Source organism: Paralichthys olivaceus, chromosome 10, assembly GCF_024713975.1.
Source record: "Paralichthys olivaceus isolate ysfri-2021 chromosome 10, ASM2471397v2, whole genome shotgun sequence".
Lineage (NCBI taxonomy): Eukaryota > Metazoa > Chordata > Actinopteri > Pleuronectiformes > Paralichthyidae > Paralichthys > Paralichthys olivaceus.
Window position 1 is genome coordinate 13,644,030 of NC_091102.1, and position 15,560 is coordinate 13,659,589.

At 39.4% G+C, this 15,560-nt stretch overlaps 1 long non-coding RNA gene across 4 annotated transcripts in view; it reads left to right on the forward strand.

Annotated features, from left to right (window-relative positions):
• Positions 1-15,560, forward strand: part of LOC109631214 (uncharacterized) — a 110,061-nt gene that overhangs the window by 39,273 nt on the left and 55,228 nt on the right. For all 4 annotated transcript variants that reach the window (XR_011244424.1, XR_011244421.1, XR_011244423.1 and 1 more), the window contains one exon: positions 11,994-12,096. This is a non-coding gene — a long non-coding RNA (uncharacterized lncRNA). The remainder of the gene's footprint in view (positions 1-11,993; positions 12,097-15,560) is intronic.

The following is a 15,560-nucleotide window of genomic DNA, read 5'->3' on the forward strand; positions in this document are numbered from 1 at the left end:
GGGAAGCTGGATGTTCATTTGCTGACCAACATCCTGCCCTGAGCACGGCTCATTCATTATAGTTAGAGACACGTTCAGACCACAGCCTTTAATTATGATAAACAAGCGGTAATTGAACCTGGTCTGTTGTTGTTACCACTGCACCATATTGTCTCAGATAATTTATTAAATCATGTAAACACGAGAAAATGTGGTTGGAAGATTGACAGAGAGGCTGATGGTTGTGTAATGGTGACTGAAGTGTGGTGTTCAGTCCAGCACTTACTGCATCGTGATGTCGGCATAACGACTGGAGAAAATTACAGTGTACATGTATCGGGCTGGTAGCTGGTAGCCATGGCCACTCCGAGGAGTATTGTTTTATGGTGAGCAGCGAATGTATCACGGAGCGATTTTACATTTTAAAACCTCCATTATACTACAAAGCAACTTCACTTATCCCCTGGTCTTTTTCCTTGTCAGTCACGGGGGAGTCCTCACAATTCTGGAGGAATAGTTAAACTTGAAAACTTATATGAGAATGATGGTAAGCTTGCCGCACTAGCCCAAATTGTATCCACCTCCCCATAATAAGTAGAAATGCAAAAAAAATGTTAATACTTGAATGAACACCATAGACATTTTATGTCAAAAATGGCAGTAGACTGCTGCTAAACATTAATTGTGGTACGTGTTTTAGTCAGTATCAATGTTTCAGTAAGAAACATCCAAACACTGATCCTGACATGATCCAACCTTATGGGTAAGAAAAGGTATTGGTCCGCAGTGCTGCATTAACGTGCAGCAGCAGCAGCAGCACAGACGTAACGGTTGCTAGGAAGCTCCTGCCTTGACTAGCAATTCAGGACAATTCTGTTCTTGAGCACATCACAAGGAAGCAGCACCCTCTTACTATTGACCGACCTGCTTCTCTACAACTGATTTACAGGGTAACGCATATCCAGTGATTCCCACTCATAAATATGTCGGTCCCACATGGGCAATTTTGCAATATTTGTGTATTTTTTTCGATGCTGAATTTTTTTTTTTAATTCTCAGAAAATGATCAGATCCACTATTTACTGGAATTACACACATCCATTAATTTTTGCCACCTATCACTGTATTTTAAAGTGTTTTAGTACTTTATGATGCTATGTTACTAACCTTTGAATGGACGAGGGGAAAAAAAACTAGCCATTTGATGTTTAGGACTTAATCTCAAAGATTTGCCCCGGAGTAGTTGCTATGCCCACTCAAAAAATAAGCCATACATGCTGTTAGGGCTGTCTACATTTCAATAGACCACATACCATATAAGGTACACCAAAAACCTTGTTCAGAGCACCAACCAATTAGCGATACTGGCATTTAAACCTGTGACTCTGATGGCAACGACTGACGTGTAATCAGTGTGAATGTGAGGTGAAAGACAAGACTTCCATCATGGGCCTCACTGCAGTGATTGTGCCAAAGACCGAGAGTTACACACACACACTGTAATGGTCATGAGGTTTCATTCTTGTGGGCCTTTAAACCACTTGAATTGATGTTTCACAATAAAAGGTAGACAGTTCAATGAACCTAGTTACCCATTTTATTCCATGGATTTAGGTGACAGCCCCAGCGACTGTGGTTGTAACCTCAGCTGCAGCCGCAACCCTGTTGCAGTTCACGCTCTATCGGCGCTTCACTAATGCACCCTAATGCATTCAGGTGACTGAGTGACGCTGTGGATGAAAAGGAAATGTATTTATTTCTGTGACAAAAGGATTTTTGTAAACTGCTCAGATGAATCACTCAGATTGTCACGTGTATGTTGCATGTTAGCAAGTGCCCCAGCAATTATGTGCTGCACCAGCTTAAAGTCTATTAAACTAAACGTGGCGTAACTCAGATCACCGGTAGTGGGATGGATGGAATCTTGGATGAGTAAGAACCCACATGCTGGCAGCTGCTCATGCAAGAGGTCTATTATCAAATAGCTTAGAGACATTTCGAGCACACTGCTGTTAATCAGACTGATGAACATCACAGGAAGACCTACAGCTGCTGGTGTGTTGCCAGGTGACACAAGGATTTGACAAACATCACCTACTACCCCAGGACTCACAACAGATTCCATTGGGTTTTTCTTTTCTTTTTAAATGTAATGAAAGCGGACAATTAGATGCAGTCAATTTATGTAAAAACCTGAAATGCAGGATTCTTAAATTAATGAATGACTGCTGGGACAAATGTAACCAGAGCAGCTGATTTAACAGCCCTGAACTTGGCAGTGTGTGAGGTTCTTTGTTCAAGGTCACTGCATTTCCAAACTGGACAGAGAACCTGTAAAAGCCTTCAGTTGTCATAAAAACGGTATTTAGTTTTTTCTCCTTTTTTCTCCTAACTCTTACACGCTGCACCTTCAAGAGTTGGAAATAAGGACAACTTATTAATTTATATTTATATTTAATACTGCAAGTTAGTCATTTTTCTCAATTTTAAAGATGAAAACATTACACACTAAAAACAAAAGTCACATGATGATCCATATTAAATATTGATGATGAAGATACATTACTACTCATGAAAGACATGGTCAGCAGTAGTTTAACTTGACTATAGCATAGTGATCACTATAACAGACCCAAATCAAATACGCCTGCAATGTTAGTGACCAAACGGTGCATTCTGGGTCTGAATAAATGCTAAAATCCTCATTGTGGACCCTGTATGTTCATTCAGGAACATCTACATTCAGGGGGGTGTTCACCACATGTCTGCTGTTGTTGGCTCTTCCTCTTTGTGACTCAGAGCTCGTTCAGATCAGTGTTTGGCGCTGCACAGACTGGTTATATTTAGCACTGAAAATGAACAACACATTTGGGTTGTAGATATAGTATAGGTATTTGACTTTTCAAGGTTTTGTGGAGTCAGGTACAGAACTGAAGTAGTCCTTCAAGTAGTGGTACCAAGGCCAAAGTGTTTCACAGGTGTATTTTAGAAGGATGATGGTCTGTGGTCCTGTCTGGTTAACTTAAGTAAGGGTATACTGAGAAAAGTAATTTAGGAGTCTTTGTCCTTAACTGCCCAGTGAAAAAATGTCACTCGTTTAACTATGATATTCACTAACCTGTCGTTGGCAGCACCTCGGCCAGCAAGATGCTTTTCCAAGTTGCCCTTATTCTGTGTAGGATTCACACATCTTTGAAAGATGGACAGACACACCCCGAGTGTTGGATTTGGAAGTGACATGATGCCAGATTTCTCTTTGCTTCGACAGGCCTTGGACGTGGCATGAGCGCTTGTATAAGCAACTGTCTCTCCTCTTGTTGTCACCATGAAAGCTAAAAACAGTTGACACGGCCACTGTGTCTGAAGGGAGTGGAAGCAGAGTGCTGCACAATCTCACACAACTTGTTGAAAAAACACTGTCATTCTTGAAGTACTTACTGAAGTAAAATGGTGTATTGTAATGGCAGGGTATTGCAATACTTTTCTAAAACAAGTACATGATTACTTATATAATTCAATTCACTTGTATTTGCACAACAACAAATCATCTACAGTATATAGTTGGGTGAAGACCTTACACTGCTTTTATGTGAGTGCAGTTACTCAGTATTTAACAAATTACAAAGATTGATAAACTGATACTTTAGAAAAATGTAATTATCAGGATAAAAAATATTCTTGTTCATGTCCGCCATGAGACAGGATATGAAACTGGGCCACTGTTGTCGCTGCACACAGCCATCCAGCCTGAGCTCCACACTCTTTTGCTGCTCTTGAAAATCACACCACTTCCTGCATTAGCGCTAAACTGCCGATGCAAATTAGTTGCATAAAAACATGATTAATCAGAGTTGTATAAACATGCAGCAGAATATCAAATAGGGCACAGATTGCTGAGTCACAAAAATCGGAGGCATTAATTGGGATGCACAAATTTGTCAATGTATCCTGTACAAATAAGCCATCACGATGTGCCCTGCAAGTAGATCTGCCAGGGTGTATAAGAGACAGCATGCATTGTTTGAAAGTTCTCAATTTGAGCCACTACTTCTATGCAGTATTTCTGCAGGGATCTTTGAGCTGCTCCTTGTTTTGATATGAGGCCAGATTACAAAACTAACGTACCTTTTGTGCAACAAACTCAAACGTCAGTAAATAAAAAGGTTGGTACTGTCCACATACTTCCATAAGTCCTTTATGTTGGCATCTTTGTTAAGCATTACATCCTCTAGAGGGCAGTGCAGAGTTGAGAGCATTTCTGATGATGTCAAACATTGTGATGGGGGAGTGGGTTGAGATAATTAACCTGCCCTGTGACCAGGTGAAGTAAATTCATATATATCCCGATATATCGACCTGCAAAGTCTCACCTGAGCAACAACTACGGTCTTTTCTCTTGAAATATTAGCCACACTGCCCCCCATGGTTTCCATTAGTACTGCTCCACTCTGTCTGTTTTGTCCATAACATAAGCTTTCAGAAGACACACACAAAATGAGATGAAATTAATGGAGAGTACCAACAAAAGGTTATCTGTTTCTAATGGATGTATTTAACGTTGAGCATGAATAAGCCTTAAGAGCCTCTCTTGAAAACACCCCTGTGGAGGCAGGCATACTGGACCTTAACTCATCCTTCTTACAATAATTAAGATGCAGTTTACATTGTGCAATAGTGATTATCAGTTTCAAACAGGAAGCAAACAGCAGTCTCCAGAGTAAAAGTCCCGTGTTTTGTTAGCAATCTGTCCACCACCATTTCCCTGCAACACACAGTTTCTTAACTCTTTATTCTTCATCACCTCACTTCCACTAAGCCACTAACATAATCACTACGGTTGCTAAAGGTCGCTCAACAATAAAACCTGACTACAGGTTGTAATAAGCTTCTTCTACTGTGTCGATTCAAGTAAGGTGCCCTTTTCTCCCGGTGGCAAACACATTACGGTCTCCCTTTACTGAAGGGGGACTATATATTAGGATGACGATATATACACAGTTCATGCTGTATATTCTTCACACGCTGATGCTCAATAACAGACCTCAAGCAAAGGAAATTATGCTGCAGGATTTTCAAGGAAAGGGCAGTGGGAGCTTTTACTCTAATCTACAGGACTGAGAATGACAACATTTCTGTCATGGTCACAGGGTTCATTCTGAGTTTGTCCTTCTGCTGCACTGAGACTGTGTTTGGATCCATTACTCCATTACGACTAAAAATGTATTATTTGTTTGGATGACTATATGTTTATTTTATTTTTTCAGACCATATGTGTCAGGTTTGGGTTAGTGATGTTTAAATTGTAGGGAGCTTTGAACAATAAATCATCTAGAGAAAATACATTTTAATTATATTAAACGTTGAGGAATGCATCTCAAATGAAATTACCAGGATCTGATCCTGTCTGAGCATTTGCATCAGTTTCAAATCTGTGTTAGATATTCACACAGATGCATCTGTTTTTGGTGATAACATGTTGATGTGGGGATGCATGTGAATGCACATTTCCACGTGAGAGGCTCTGCAGTTTGTGCAGATTTTCTTCTCCTGGCTCGATTCCTGGTCTTTTTTTGGAAATCACAATGTGGGGCTTGAGCTGAGCATACAATATTTGGATTAAAGCACATGTTTAAGCAACAAGATTTTTTGCCATATCCCAAACCCAAGCCAAACAGAACACGATGACATGCAGCACCTATACCCTGATCACCCCAAAGCCAAAATTGTAGTTAAATCAAAGTTGGTCCAAAGTTATTACCTGCACTGTTGTGTGCAATCAAGTCTTAAACAACTCTCTGTTAGTTCAAAAACAACTTCCACTGCTGTTTAAATGAGTTTCCAACATTAATTTGATCTCATTACGCCTGACATTAAACTTCCTGCACACTGCTGACTTGAGGCGAGCACTGTACTATAAATACTGCGTTTCAATCAGCTGAGCACAGGACTTGATTTTTGTGTCATGAAGAAAATAAATGAGACAAATGTTTTCGTCACAGAGGAAAGCCATTGATTTGTAAGAGGATAAAATGAAAGCATATTGAATCATAACTGCTCCGTGCTCTGAAAGGTGAGAAGCTGTCAGAATGCATTTGATTTGTAGGCATGCCTTCTCCATTACTGGCTGTGCTGATTACAGCAGGCAAGGAGCTCGGGTTGTGAGGTGCTGTTTGAAAAAGGATTGACGTGGCTGTGAAGAAGCTTCAGACACAAGACACGGTTTATTGCGTGATGTAACCCATTTGCTGTGCCATGGCTTCTTATGAAAGCTCTGCCTGAGCTCCGTTCACTGAAAAATGTATATTTGTTTCAACTGAAGACATAATGGAAGAAAAATCAGAAGCTGGTGATATACACTATTTAAATCTACTTAGAGATGCATGATGAGGCTGTGGTGCCATGTTACTCGTTTATTTATGATGTGGTGATAAGGGCTGAAGTCATTTAGGTGAAATCATTTTCTTACATAAAAAAAAGACATTCTTGTGCTGTGTCATTAAATATGAACCAAAACATGTTATTGTTAGAAATAAAATAAAAGAGAAAATATATAAAAAATAACCAACAAACAGTTGGGTACAAGGATGTCTAACATTAGAATATTTTACATTCAGTCTAAGATATTAATTAGAAGAATTGGACTTTTGGAGATAAGCCAATTGTTTGTACTCTTCATTACAGATTTTGACAATGAATGACTTATTTATTACATGATAAATAATCACTTTGATAATCCTCAGCAGGAAATTAGGCTAAATCAACATTAATATTTGTTTGTGTGAAAATGCGTCACTGTTGCTACGTTTATTTAGACTCAAGCTGACTCTAGACTCTGGCTGAATAGTGTCAACGTGCATATCTGGGAAAAATTTGGTTTCATTTCTGGATAGTGGGAGGAAGTGGACAAACTTCTATATTGCTTTGTTTAAGTGTGGATCTGGCTGCCCAAACATACTGTTCTTATTATTTGGACAATGATAAAGGTCCATTCATTAGGTTGATGTATGGCTGCTTTATCTTCTACTGTAAAAAGACTTACACTAGATAAAAAAAAAAAAGCTGAAAAGAACGAAAGTTTCCAACGAGCTGCAGTGCGAGGCAAAACATTTCCTGTGGGATCCTAACTTCAGTCACTCTGAACATCGCACTTGGCATTAGTAAAATGTTAATCCAGCCTTTTTCTTAGCGGGTATCTGTTTACATTGGAAAGGGGTGGGACTTCCTCTCCACAGGGACACGTATGGTTAGCCAAAGGAACGTGTTCTGTGAATCTCATTCCAATCCTCTTACTGCCTGTTTGTGAGGACAGAGATATACAGTCATTACATTACATTGACAAGCACAGAGCTAATTAATTCCACAGCTCTCCTTGCAGGATTTGATAGCTCTTATACGCTTTATGTTAAAAAAATAAAAAAATAAAAAAATTCAATTTTAATGAGCCTGCAGGCTGAATGTTACTGACATTTTCATGATCAATTTGTTTGCGTCGATGTTGTAGAGCAGACCAGGGAAACACTCTGGTACGGGTTAAATTCTAATTTCATGCAGTCGTGATATCTTATCTGGCAGGTGTGTCAGTTCTGCCAGGCACCAAATCAGTTTCTCAGCTTTGTGGAGCTATTTCACTTTTCACACAGATAAATGTATCCATCTGAGAAATTGTTAAGTAGAGCATTGTCCCCCGGCTGCAGGCACCACAGGGAAATCACAGGATTGTCCTCGGCAATGACATGAATGATGGCTTCTGCATCCACAGTGAGAGTTTTAATCAGGCATGATGACGGGGGAATGTGGGGGGGGGTGAAAGTGCGTCCAGGAGAATACAGAAATAAAACTGATGCTGATATAATGTTGATTCTGGACCGTCACTGATTTAAAGATAGCAGATAGTCTGTAAAACATTTCAGTGCACATGACTCAGGAAGGGAGCTGGGAACTGTGTGCTGCTTCTCCGCAAGTCGTGAACTAGATACAGTTATTTACTTGTTCACTGAGGGAAATAATTAGAAAGAAAACGTGGAGAAAACGCTCCTTTGGGGACTCTCTGAATATCTCTCCTCACAGTCTTCAGTCACTGCAGGTTCTTCAATGATGTCAACTGCTCCATGAAGCAAGTGTCTCTTACAATGCTTAACATTGTATTTACAACACACATCTACTCAAGTCTATTTAGGTCATTACATTTGTGTGTTTAATTTTTGAGTAAAGTACAAAAGTAATACATTCCTGTCATCATTTATGATATAATTCACAAGTATTTATTTAGAACTATGCCCTGTGGGAGAAATTCCATTTGTATAATGAATACTTTGTAATAAAAAGCAGCTAAACAAAACAAAGCCTGAGGCAGACTTTTCAGTTGAAAATCAGATTGTATACAACGTTTTTATTTACATCTCCTCAGTATTCTGTTCACTTTCACAAATAATCAATGATATTGAATGTCATATCGCTGCCTTACGTTTAGGAGTCAGTGGGAGCTTCTATTTGACTGAAGCGTATTTAACGATAACAAAAAGATCAGTAGCTACATGCAGATATAGCAGTAGTTGACTATAAGATAAGTTTGCAAAGTTCTTTTCCATTCCTTTTTTATATTCAGCTGTTCAGATTTAAAGTTGCAAGACTTCTGCTGACTTTTAACTATGTGGGCCAGGTGGAGAAGGTCCACTGAAACTCCGGAGGCTCTCACTTGGACATTTGTGTTCACATACAAGTCCTCTGGAGAAACGCAGCAGGATCTCTGTACGTGTGAAAGCAGCTTTACAGGCAACTTCAATGGGCTTTGGAATTATCTTTGTGTCACCGTTTGATTTCTTTGAGCAGGATCACCTCATGTTTGCCTGCTTGACTCTGCTCCTGCCACGCTCACCACTCAGTGCACCTCACCAGCTCCTCTCTCCAGCTTCTCTCAACCTTCTGCCTTGTCATTCTCTGTTTTTCCAAGTGGAGCCTTTCAAAGTTCATTCTCCTGCCTGCTGGCCAATCAACCAGCCGTGCTCATAACTCAGCCTTCTTTGGCTCTGACCTGCACCATTCCCTCTATTCCCCTATACATCGACTGCCAGAACCCTCGTCTCCCCAACAATCCTTCACTATATCACTTGTGTTCTGCATTTAAAGTCAAACAGATAGTGGGTTGAAAGTGTTTGTAACATATACTAATATGAAAAGGTCATCCATTGCAGATTTATGACTTTATTAAGTTTTTCTCAATAATGTACTTTCCTAAATGGCCCCAATACACTATTTTATCATTTAGCCATATTGATCATTCCCTTTTATAAATTGATCCTCTCGTATAAACTGTATTTTCTTATATTATCTGCGTTATGTATTTTATAGATTTGCTTTACTTCAAACAGGCCTAAAATTAACACCCAGCTCTAAGGCTTGTAGCTATGGCACCTCGGTGTTTCTGTATTCTAGCTGTGCCTCCCAGCAGCACTCAACCTCACTTAGCCATTTCTTGTAAAGGAGCTCACACAAGTTGACTGTACACGATCCGCCCAGCGTGAAATGGCAGCAAGACCAAAAAAGAAAGAAAATGTAGAGTGTGGACACAGCTTGAGAACACTCCTTATGTTTCCCTGTGTCTGTATATGGAAATATATAGATAGTTGTTTTCTCGTGTTTAACACACAGAAAAAAAGCAAATTAAGTCAATTTGATGGTTGTTTGGAGTCTTTATTTTCTCCGACCTTGAATACCAATCCTATAATGTGTTCTAATACATGTGGAAGTTGGTTGAACTCATTTGTGTCATCACAGGTTGTCATTTGTCAATTTTGTTTGGTTGTGACTTTCAAGAAGTTAGTTATAATATGAAAAACTCACCTGACTGAGAGCAGAGAGTATGGATGCATGAGAGCAGCATGAAGCAACTTCGACTGAGACTTTTCTCGACACGTTTCTTTCAGAATCTCTTTGTGAACTTGAATGTCCTGAACTACAATGCAGACTCTTTGATTTCAGAAATTGATGTACTCAGTGTTAATTGTGGCCTGTTGGAGGCTGGTGCCGTCAAAAGGCTTTGCGGTAATTAAATCCCTCAGAGCTGAACAAAATGAATCATTTTACCAGCACTACATGTGGTGTGAGCAACCATAGCAACAGTTCACCAGCGATTCGAATCAGTATCAGAGGTACATCAAATGCCTTCTGTTTTATCCTGCACATGGGGGGGGCGTAACTTTTAGTTAATCTTTCTGCTTTATATGCATTCTGCATTCTACAGCTACACTAAGATTGTCTTGACTTTTTTTTTTCGACAATTTATGTTAATTTTTGATTATTTTTAAACTCGACGCTGCAATATTTTACACCGTGGATATTCATTGAAATGATGAAACACTAAAGGCAGTTACGCTGTTAATAGACACACTCTTCTTTTTGCTAATGTGAGATTTTCATTTGCAGTCAGATACCCCCTCAGAGAACATCTAAATTCACCACTAAAACATGTACATTCACAGGGGTATCTTGCAAGTGCATAGTTCAGAATGTGTGACACAACACTGTGAGATTTAGATGTCCCAGCACCGACAACCATGACAGCAAATAGCTCAGCCCGGGTAAGTCTCCAGGAGGACAAAGAGAGGTGAGATAAAAGAGGCTAAAGGAAATCTCTTAGTGAAGCTTAAGCCCTGGAAACTGATGTCCTTATAAGTGTTCGTCTGTCCCACACAGTCTGACTGACACAGACACCATGAAAGCGGCTTACAGCCATTGTAGCTGCTAAAGGTTGTATGAAAGCTGAGTTCAGGGGATGGCATGAAACATGCCATGCTGCTTATGTCTGTTCTGCTGAAGAAGTGTAGCGTGTACAAGTATTTGAAGTTGACATTTAAGCAAAGAGCAGGTTTAGAATATTGAATGTGTCACTGCAGTTATTTAGAACCAAAACAAATGTTAATAAAGGTCCCCACTCAGTGCCACACAGTTTCCCTTCTGAATCAGCCGTTTTAGATTCTCAATTTCAATTTAAAGCAATGCAACTGTTTGGCTTTGTTAGCGCTGTCATGGTCTCAGAGTTTGTGTGCGTGCGTGTGTTTGTGTGTGTACATGAAAGGTAAACAGATTTGTGTTCAGCAGTGCTGTGTGATTATTGTTGGAGAAGGAAAAAGAGCCTGCTGTATTTAATATAAATCATTTTGTCGTAAACATTACCCTCATTGCAGAACTTAAAGGATCATACACCGAACAAACACAGATGTGTAGTCCTCACTTATTGCACCTTGTGGCTAACTGTACAAATACCCACTTATGTGAATGGATTTAAAGGCTCAAGTGGAGGGATAATATTATAATAAACAGGACGGAGCAGAAAGGCGTATGCTGTCACACAGCGATAGTTTAAGTGACTCCGGGGGACAGCTCTGTGGGACACTGGCTATTACACCACTGCTTTCTTTTATCGTTAATGAGATGCATGATATACATCACACACGCAGTGCATGATCCGTCTCAGCCATACAACAAATTACTCTCTATACTTGCAGTAACAGCTGGAGCCAGAGGCAAAGCTATTGCCATTCTGCGCCATTGTGAAAACACAACTACAGGCTTTTTAAAAATACAACGCCTTTACAGACGTGGATTTCTGGACGATTGTCTCACTTTATAAGGAACCAAGCAGAGCAGTTAACATGTATTTTGATAATAGCTGCTGAAAGGCTGTTGTTTGGTCTTTAAGTGGCTGACTTGTCAAATGAAATGAAGGATTGGATGTATGGAGTGGAACATACAAGCTGTTTGATCATAACAGCCAGATTGAGTCGTATATGCATAAATATTATGTTTATACTCAATACATTTGTGTTTCTGGTTGTGTTGCCTCTTTTCTTTTGTGGATATAATTATATTAATGCTGAACATTTGGATTTTCCTCTTTAACAGGATATCCTATATTGCAAATAACAAAATGGCATTGTCATTGTTGTTTACATGTTTAAACAACTTGCTCTGTGACCACAGCGAATAACCAAGCTGATCTCCTCTGTATTTTCCAGGAAAGTGGAAACCCATGCTTTGTCTCTTCTTGGAAAATTGTGCCTGGAAAAGAGAAAATGAGGATTGGCATTGGAGAAGTTGACAACCAACAAGGCAGAAGAGGTCTGTGTCATTTTTAGTCCACTTAACATCATTGGAAATGTGCCATGTTGTAGCTGTAAGGTTGGAAAATGATCTGCAGTTTCTCTAGAGTGATCATAACATCTGCAATTAGTGAAAGTGACATCACTGGATTGTCAAATCTTGAAATGTGCCTGAATGACATTGTCACAGTTTTGTTTTGGTTCAGTCTTAAAACATTTCCATCACATTTGCATAAGAGCTCAAATCAGGAGAAATACATCAGACATAGTGTTGAGTGCAGCCGTAAATCATGAACATTCAGATGAGTGCCTCTCATTTCCCGTTAAAGTCCTTCATGGTAATACTGTAAAAAAAACATCCTTGTGCAAACATAAGGCAGCCCAATGACACATACTGATGCTCATTATTTCTGTATGATGGAAGACAATCATTCACAGATTAACCACATCAAAGGGGGCTTTCTTTTAGTCGTTTTTTGGTTCATCCTACATTTCCCCTCGGTGTTAACAGGATTCTTCAAATCTGTATCAAAGCGTTAGGGCAAAACATATTCTTGATGTCACCTTGAAAAACGTCAACAAATCTGCCAGTCGGCATCTGAAGATATTATGGCTCCAACGCCTTTTTCACACAGACCCATCTAATCGCTTTATTTCTGCAATAAGGAAAAATAGGGACTTTAATGTCTTAATTTACCCCCAGCTAGGACAAATCAAACAACATCAGAAGCCCTTGGTTCTCACACATAATTCATTACATGAAAGACTGTGGTCTGTGACGGTTTGTGTATGAAACATTCAAACACACGGGAGCTTTTATTTTTACATCCATATGGAGCTGAAGTTGATATGTTTAAGAAGATATCTAATGTTTGATGTGCACGGACATGAGTACACTTGATGGATTCAAGATTCCATCAAGTGACAATTGCTTTTCCAGACAAATTAGGTCCAGAAGCTCGGTGACGTTCCTCAAGAACTGTAGTTTTAGAAATACTGTAGATGGTGAGCTAAAGACTAACTGTCAAACCAGAGCTCCCGAGCTGTCACTGGTCAGTCCCTGTTGTATTTACCTTCCTCTGGCATTTTGTTCACCATTGTACATCATTTCATTCAATACAAAGTGATTGATGAGGGAAAGTAAAACTACTGAGCTTGCTAATGGGCATTTAGCAGAAGTTGTTACATTAAAGTGAATGGTGCAACACTGCTAATATGCGTGTCCTCCAATTGGGACTTTTCTCTTCTTTGGCCCGTCACAGCTCATCACTGTAAAGACGGTTTGATGTTGGGCAACTATAGAAATTCACTTATCAAAGCTCACCAAAGTTGATTTTTTATGATTTTTATCTGATACATTAGCAGCGATCGTATTTGACTGAAATCAAACTTTGCTCCTGTAAATCTTGATGATCAGATGAAAGGTATTTCAATCTCAAGGTATCATTGCAATTATTTAGCAAAGCCTCGCCTATTCAGTAATATAACTTTGTCTCTGTTTTTATAGTGATTCTGACTTACTTTACTCCATCCTTAAAACATGGTTAGTCAGGAGGAGTGTAGTCACTGTTGCATCACACAAGATCAGGGTTTTATCTTAATAAAGAATTTAAGACGGCTCTCTTACTGGAGCACAATTGCAGAGGGTGTATGTTTTTTCGTGCTCCAGTTAAGGCTTGCATTTTCTATGTGTAATATCCCATAAATAGCAATACTCGCCATCCCTCCCTGCATGCATGCATGCACAAATGCACGCACACAATGTCGCACGCGCTCATACGCGCCCTCAGTGCTGCATCACAAAGGAGCTGAGGGTCAGAGCCAAAGGGACTAACTGTCAGAGGAGGCTCCTACATGCATCAATGCAAACTGATGGTCCAGAACCTACATTTCTTGATGTGGGCCCTGGCTGGGAGGCAACACTCTCAGATCTGCTTCATGATGTCCTCCCTAGTTAGCGAGCGCTGTTCTCGCCAGGCAAGCAGGAGAGTGACAAGTTAATTTGATCAGCCAGGTGTGGAAAAAAGAGTGGCATGTTACTACAATCAAAGCAGTGTTTGGACTAACAGAACACAGTGTTTTCAACCAGCCCTTTCCATCAAATGAGCAAGTGCATTGAGGCATGTATGCATATGCACACACATAACACACACACACACACAAACAAAAGTCACAGATTTGAATTTCCAGACATTTAAAATCGGACTTCATACACATATATCTTTCATTCATAAGGAATCAGTCTATTCCAAATCCGTAGTTTTCCAAGACATGGAGCCAAATTGGATCAAGTTTGGATCTATTTAGGAGGTAGGCTACATGCTATGAAGAGTATATAGTAATTCATGTATGGTCTGATGGATACTGTGGCCCCAGGCTCAATTCCTATGAGAATGCACTCTATCTGAAGCACACTCATCGTGCTTGTCTCCATCCTCTCAGTGCATACACTGTTTTTCCACAATATCTCATGTGATGCGTGTGCCAGGAATAGGGGCATGAATAAATGATTAATGCCAGACTGTATTCTGTATTTAGTTATCAGCCAAGCTTAATAATATTTCCTCCTCTTCAAGTTTACCAAAGGCCTAAATTGCTGCGACTTGGTAAATAAAGTGGCGAAAAAAAGCTTTGAAAATGTGTAATTCACCGCAATTTGCTTTTGTCTGGTGGAGCTTGTTTGAAGTAAACATTACTTGCTTCAGTGAAATATCAAAAGTAATAAAAAAGGACTCAAATGTTTTAAGAATGAAAAGGTTTTTTGTTGTATCCATAATCTCACTGAAAATGAGAAAGAACAGCATGTTCTCTCCAAGTTATCCTCCATTTCAGAACTGTTCCCTCTCTCAATCATTGAGATCCTCATGTCACTTTACCAGCTGTTGTCACATTCTACTGTCACTTCTTTATGAACACAATAAGTCTGACATGAAAGCCACTTGAGAGATATTGCATGCTACTAACACTCTGCATATTTATAATGCTTGTCATGAGAACATAAAACATTTTAAGAGTTGGATCTTTTCAGTTGCCGGGACGTGAAAAGCTTTTGCCATGAGCAGAAAAAAGAGAATTACTTGAATAAAACTATGATGGAAAAGTCATCCAACATAAGTTGAAACATTGTATGAAGGATGTATTCGTTGATATTGAAGAGCAGGCTTCTACAGTGGCACAGTGTATAGGCTCAAAGCAGTTATATCGATTGATTTTATTTCATGGAATGATGAGAACAAATGTCACCTTTTTGACCAGAGTTGTTGAACTGTCATCCTTGGATTCAGCAGAATTGCTGTTAATGACTTTGTATAAAGGTCTGTTCTCTGATAGGCATAATATTTCATTAGGCCACAAATGACCTTGCAAGTCAGCTCATTATTCTTTTATATCTAAATTTGGCAACCCTCAGTCTGAGGTTATTGATTTCTACAACAAATGCCAAAATTATTCATTTCTGAAAATGAAATGACTGATAATTCTAGA